Source organism: Giraffa tippelskirchi, chromosome 14, assembly GCF_054371585.1.
Source record: "Giraffa tippelskirchi isolate mGirTip1 chromosome 14, T2T-mGirTip1v1.2.pri, whole genome shotgun sequence".
Taxonomy (NCBI): domain Eukaryota; kingdom Metazoa; phylum Chordata; class Mammalia; order Artiodactyla; family Giraffidae; genus Giraffa; species Giraffa tippelskirchi.
In genome coordinates this window covers 11,490,168-11,497,500 of record NC_137288.1, presented here as the reverse complement: position 1 = coordinate 11,497,500, position 7,333 = coordinate 11,490,168, and positions in this window count along the sequence as shown.

The window sequence follows — 7,333 nt, the reverse complement described above, 5'->3', positions numbered from 1 at the left end:
GGCGGGCGCGACGGACTCCTCCTCGCCACGGCCGCGGGGCTGGGGAAGCCGGGGCCGACCGGGCGTCGCCCCCCGGCCCTTCTCCTCCTGCACTCACACCGCGGGGGCGGCCGCACGCACGCGGCGCACGCACGGTTCCCCCCCACGTGCCGGACACCCGGCGGGGCCCGGCGGGACCCTCCCCCGACTCGGCGGGGGGAGGCGCGGGCCGCGGTAGGCAACGAGCGGCACACGGCCCCACCGCGGGGCCGGCGCACCCATCCCCCCTCACAGAGGAGAGGTGGGGGGATTCTGCCCACGTGCTCTGGCAGTCGCCACGGCGGCTACACTGCGCACTCAGGAGGGGCAGCGGCCGGGGGCTCCGGTACCCCAGAGGCTCCCTCTCGGATCGCTAGAGAAGGCTTTCTCACCGAGGGCGCGCCGTCCCTCACCCCATCGTCTCTCCTTCGGGCCCACGGAGGCGCTCCACGAGCCGCCGATCCTCGACTGGGCGGGAGGGGTCTGCGGTACAGGTAAGCGGACGACCACACGGGAGCGTGTGCACGGTCGGGGCCGGAGCACGGCCCGTGCCTCCACGACGAGGCAGCACCTGCCCCCAACGGAAGAGGCGAGGGGAACAGGCACGCCTCTCTTCCCGTCTCGACCCCTCCCCCAACGAGAGCCACTCGCGGGACACACACACACCCCACCGCGGTGGGGGACCCGAGGAGGACACCGGGTTAAGGGAAACGACACCACCGCTCGGCCTCAGGCACCTGAGGGGGCGACCTGGAGCGCTCCAGGGGCACCACCGAGGGTCAAACGAGGCACGCTCACCCACCCACGCGGGGCGCGCGGCGCAGCGGCGGGCACAGCCCTCCCCACCGCGGGGAGGGCCGCTCGCGGGACACGCGCCGAGAAGGCGAAGCGAGAGCGTCCGCTGTGTCCGAAGACCGACGGCCTCACTGACGCCCCGTGGAGGGGGGGCGGGCAGGAGACCGAGAGTCAGGGCCGGAGGCCGCACCCACCCTCCCGCCTTCCTCACCCTCCCCGACGGGCAGGGGGAAAGGCAGGCGAGGGGCCCCGTGGACAGACCGAGAAGACCGCACACGTTCACCAGGAACGCCCGTCCCTCGTCCGGCACGGCTTAGGCCCGGCCCGGGAGAGCACGACCACACCACATCGATCCGTTGAGCCGAGGGGGAGGGGGGAAGGCACGGTGAGGGCAGTCGCCGGAGGGGCCCGCTTTAAGCCTCACCGGCCGCCTCCCCCCGCCACACCTCACCTCACCTCAGGCGACAGCCGCCGACGACCCCAGGAGGAGGAGCTGCCTGACACGGGGCACGGAGCCTACAGAGCGGGGGTCGTCCCGGCCACCACCGGGCGCCCGCAGCGGGGGTCACACAGGGTAGAAGACCCACGGCGCCTCGCCCCGCCGCCCTCGGGTCGCCCAGAGACCGGAGGTGGCGCCACGGGTCGGGTCTGCCAGACACGCCACGCGGGAGCCGACGCACAGGCCCAGGCCGGCGGCCCAAAGGCCCAGAGCCCCGCGTGCGTCCAGAGGCCCAAAGTCCTCGGCGGCAGACGCCGAGAGAGACCGTGTCGGCACTTACCTGGTGGCAGAAAAGGCCCATTTCGGGCGACAAAATGACAGCGCCCGACAGCGGGGCCCACCCACGACTGGCAGGGAGGGACCTTGGCACCTTGGCACCGCCACCTGTCCCCAGCACTACCCCAGAAACACCAGGCCCGGAGCTGTCGGGGGTCATCTGGTCGACTGGGGGGGGGGGAGGGGGGCGAAGGGGGCGCCCGGTGGGCGAAGTGGGGGCGCAGACGCCAAGGGGGAGGGAGCTGGCCGGAGACGCCCTCCCCCTTCGCCCGCACGGGTAGGTGTACCCGTCCGTCCGTCCGAGTCTCCGAGCGGGGGTTTGGCTTCGAGTTGCCAAAGAGAAAAACGAAGAGAGACCCGCCGGCGAGGCGCCTCCCACGAGACGAGCGGGCCCCAACGAGGGACCACGCCCGGGGCCCCAGACCGTCCTGTCCGGGGCACCCAGGACGGCTCGAGCCGGTCCCTGACCTCCTGGCCGTGATTCAGGGAGTTGGGGAGGGGTGAGAAAGCAAACCCTCCGGGGGTGGCAAACCCTCCTGAAAGGGCGGGAAAGCAAAAACCTCCTGAAGGGAGACGCAAACCCTTCTGAAAAGGCGAACAGCAAACCCTTTTTGAGGGCGGGAGCCAACCCTCCTGGCAGAAGAAGGCAAACCCTCCTGAGGGCGAAAAGCAAACCCTCCTGAGGGAGGCCCGGTCAGGCCACCCCAGAGCCCGGCTCTGGAGCGCCGCCGCCGCCGCGACGGCCACCCTCCTCAGAAACCTAGAGAACCAATCTCCGGCGACAGCAGGACGTCCCTAGGCCTCGGCGCCACCGCCACTGTCGCTGCCAGCAGAGCCGGTCTCTGAGAGCTGTGCCCTCGGGCCCGGCGGCTGAGTCACAACCCTCCTGAAGGTCGCCGAAGCTCCAGAGGGGAGGGACACTATAAAAGCGGCCGCCAGGTGGCTCCTGACAACCGGCTCCAATGTCCCGAGGACGGGTCGCTGTCGCCGGCCGCCGAGGACGCCACAGCGCCGGCCGCCCAAACGCCCGAGCTCGGCTCGGAGCCGCCGCCTCCGAGAGACGCGACGCGACGCGACCCCGGCCGCAGAGGAAGGGAGAGGAGCTGGGAAATAGCTCCCCAGGAGGCTGCCACGAAGGAGACGCGCTCCCCCCCCCACCCACGCGATTCCAGGCTGGTGGGCGGACATTCCACGGAGACGCCGGCGGGCGGCGGGGCTCGGGGCGGGGACGGCCGAGAGAGGGGCACCAGTGACATCCCGGGCTCCCCCGGGCCCCCTCCCCCGAAGGAGGGAGGGAGGGAGAGAGAGAAGGGAGGGAGGCAGGGAGGGAGGGACCGACCGGCAAAGCGAAACCAGGCAAGCGCTGCTCGGAGAACAAAGCAGGACTTCTCGAAAGCAGACACAGACACAGACACGCAAGCCCAGGAGCAAGAAAGGAAAAGAAGGAGACACTCGGACCCCCAACAAGAGAAAACGAAAGTCAACCTGTGTCGAGACCGTGATCAAGTCCAACGACAACAAACACAAGCATGCGCCGGTGGGCGGGGAAAGTGCGCTTGAGGTCAGGAGAACATGGATTTCAAAATAACTGGCCACAAACACCGGAAAGGAAAGGCGGCCGGGCGGCCGGGCCGGGCGGTCGGGTCTGGGGTGGGGTGGCAGGGCTGCTGGGGGCGGGGGTCGGTGGCGGGGGGGGGGGTGGGGGTGGGGGGTGGGGGGTGGAGGAAACGGGAGCACCTAGAAAGAGGAGGAGACTGTCGGCCGTGCTGAGACACGGAGACATCACACGGCTGGGGACCCGTTCCTATCGTTTGCCCCGGGGTGTGAGAGAGACTTGGCCTCACGTCTCCTGGGATTTCATCTCCCCAGCAACAACGGTCAGGCAAGCTGTCGGGTGTGTGTGTGCTGCGGGGGGTTGGGGGGTTGGGGGGCGGGGTGGGGAGAAAAAAGAAGACGCCTTTCAAGTGAAAGGAGGGAGCGTAAAGGTCACTGAACCCTCTGACAGCGGCCTTCCATTTTCCACACCAGTGACACGTTCTCCCAAGTCGCCCGGTTCCAGAAAACGCTTTTCGGAAACAGAATCCTCGGGGCCCGCGAACTCCTTAGGAATCCTCGGATGAGCTTCCGGGCCAGGCTATACCGTAGGCAGCGCGCTTCCCCTGAAGCCAAAGCCACGGGCTCCAGAGGGCCACGTCCAAGAAGCTGATCTGGTACGGAACCCGATGTCTTCTTCTCTAGGACACTTCTAGCAGCAGCAAGAGTGCCAGTTTGTGAGAATCGAAGGTGAAGCCGGCACGACGTAAACCCAGCGATGTGTGCGGTCAGAGGCCCATCTAGATTCGAACTCCAGTGCTGGAGGGAGGGGAGCAGTGGGGACAGGAGGGTGGCCTGAGAGTCCGCCGTCCCGTCCCCACTCCTCCTGTGAACATCCGCCCCGTGGAAGGTGTCGAGGAACCTCATGACCTGACCTGCGGGGTGAACCGTCGCCAAAGACAAAGAATTCCTCCAGCCAGGCGTCGTCCGCAGCCACGAACCCCTTCCCTCCGTCGCCCGGCCTTTCAGAATGCCACGTGGAGCCCTCTCGAGACGTGTGGGGCTTGGAGGTATGGGCCCCCGAATTCTCCTCGCCCGGCCCTGCAAGAAACCATCCCGGGCCTGCCCCACATGAAGACTTCTCGGGCTTTTCGGTGGACCGGGCCTCCCAGGGTGCCCCTGCACCCGGCACCCTGCGACACCCCGAGAGATCCCACGGAGAAACGTCTCCGGCCACTCGCGCGGCACCTGCCTCGCTGGCGGGCGCCCCTTCCAACCTCCCCAGAGATACGTGAGCACGGACGCTTCTTCCCCATCTGGGTCCCCTCACAGGCTCTGTGAGTTCCTGCGGTTCCGCACGCCCTCGACTTGGCTGTGGTTCGGGGCTCTGTTCTGTTCTGTGTTTGCTCTCCGGCCCACGTGATCTCTCTGGCTAGGGCACCCAGGAAAAGCGAAAAGAAATCGAGTCCGTGTGAGTACTATTCAGGCATCAAGTGGGGATACCTACCAACGACCTCTAACGTGGATCCACCAAGATGGCGGCCGTGTGGGGTTCAGGAGGATCATTTTGCGTTTTCTGGGGGCGCTGTTTGCTCTCAATGATTTCACGTGCCTTTGGGGCATGGCTCACGGAGATGGACGTGAAGCAGCAGGGCAGCCACATCTGGCGTCTCGGCCTAGCTAGGGCGGCTCCACGAGTGACCTCTCGGAACCGGGGCTGAGACCGCCATCCCTCCCCGGGCCCCCCTCGGTGGCTGGGTATGGGGGGGAGGAGGGGGAGGTTTCGGAGGGGAGACGGGAGATCTGGGCTTGTGGTTGGGGGCGCGCGGGGCCACACGTGTCCTGTCATGATATTCCTGTAACGCTCCAACGAGATACGTATTATTCTCTATTCTGCAGATTGCTATCTGTATCTGAATGGAAATGTATTAGACTCTTGAAATCTGAGCCTTGACGAGGGGTGCGCCCTGTACGTCTCGGGCTACAGGCAGCATACGGAAACTGAAGATATCAGGAATCACGTATAAAGGTTCAAGTCAAAGAAACGGACCTAGTTCAGGGGCAGACTTAGTCTTCCTCGCTGCAGCCTCAAGGTAAATGCTGGGGGTACCCAGTCTATTCTTGGGAAGATACAGTGTTTATCTTAACTGTTGCCAGCAGCGCAGCTTCTCCTCTACCGGAGTTGAAATTGAGATTTAGTTCTTGCAGCTAGTAGTTCTTTTTCAGAACATCTATCGGGAAGGATCTGAATAGCTTGTCATGTCCCTGAAAATATACTAGACAACATTTGGTTCAGCTCTCGTACCCAGAGACTGGGGAAATTAAGGGGGCACTAGAAATCGCACCTTTGCGTTATATAGTATCTTTCCTGGAAAACAGGCTGCTCTGAAACTCTAATTGTATCAAACAGTAGCAGGGATAAGAAGTGCACGATCCACAAGTTTCAGTAAAGCCGGCTCTCCCGCGCCTTAACATTGTATACATTGTTAACAAAAGTTTAGAACTGGACACTCGATGGCAACAAAGAGGCATCCTGTTTGGCGTTTCTTTGGACTGCAGCCGGGAGAGGAGCAGAGCCGACTTGTTCAGTCCCCGGTCCCGCTACTCCTAGGCCTTTCCTCACACTTGACCTTGGATGCTCTGGGGCAGGTTGTGTCTGCCACAAGCACTCGATGTGTCCGGAAGCACTGAATCCTCTGTTCGTTGACTTTGTTCCCAGGACTGTCTCAGGAGGTGACGATGTTTTCCCATGGGGGAATCTGTGTCAGAGGCTTGCCAACCATACTTTTCACGTGGTTCATGAAAAGCTCGCCCGTCGCCGGTCACCTGTCGACTCACCATCCGTACGAGAGTCAGCACCAACACGCCCGGCAGAGCTGAGCGTCAAGAAGGGGTTGCGTGGAAAGAGATTTGTGTGCTTGGTCCTGGTCCTGGTTATAGACAGAAAGTATCAAGGGGGAATAACTCCCAGAATAAGTAGGCTTGCCTGGAATGCGAAATAGTGAGAAGAGGCCTCGCGCTTGGAGGATGGGTCAGAGCTCTAGCCACGGGAGAGTGAAAAGGAAAGGCCCGGGAAAGGGCCGTGGGGCAGGGGACGGTCTGAGCCCAGCACCAGCGGTGAAGGACGAGGAGGCACCTTGAAAGAACGTGCTGTTCGGAGGTTTGTGGTAAGAGCACACCGGTGCTGCTAAAGATGAGGCTTGTGGAACCCAGATGGTGAAGAGGAGCCAGAAACAGGCCAGGAAGGATGAGAATCCTGTGTACTGAGGACCTGCACTTCACCAAGCCCACAGCAAAGGGTGCTGTCTAGATTCAAACCCAGTCACTTGCGCAAACGCCCCTCAGCCACCTCCTCATCTACAAGGCCGACAGATACTCGGTGCGTGAGGTGCGTGTACAGTCTAGGTGGACGGCACTCACATTATCGGGCAACCACACAGCTACTACGTGCTTTGAAAGAACCAACAGTGAGCTGATAGCTTTTTCTGGATCTGCCTATAAGCAAAGATACCGCTCGCTGCATACTGTGGATCTCGACTCCTGTCTCACGTCTCCATGAAGCCGTCAGAAAAGTCCTGTTCGTGCTCCCTCTCAGGCCAGGAATGACACTTAAAGTGTAACGTGCTCACGAAGTCCTCAGAGATTCATGGATTTGAATCGAGAAATTCCACCTGGTCCTTTCGCTCCCGATCCACTCCTGCTCTCACCACTACTACCACACGGGTCAGACACGAGCGAGTTCCCCTGAATTAGCTTGCACACGTGGGGACGGAGTTAGCTTTCGGCACACGGATATTTAGAAATTCCATGGCAGTAGGCCAGGTATTCACATTATGTATCGGATATTCGCCTAATTTGATAATAAGAGAGCTCAGGCCTCAGGCGTAACTTCAGGCAGATTTCCCCTCCAACAGAAACAGCTCAGATGGGCTGGCAGCCCGAGAAAACGAGCAACTGCCACTGACAGACTGAGACACCCATGGGCTCCCTCCGCGGGGAGACCTTCTGCCAAGGCTTCTCCCTCAAGGGCCGTGACCCAGCCTGCGGGCATCAGCTGAGGAGAAGGGGAGGTGGGTGCCCCGGAAACCAGCCGCGCTCGAGTCAGTCTCCCAGGAGCTCTCATTCCAGCTCTGGACGCTCACTCCCGGGCCTGGGTTCCCACTCCCGCTTTCAGATGGATCCCAGGCCCTTCTTCAGAGAAGTTCCTCCAGA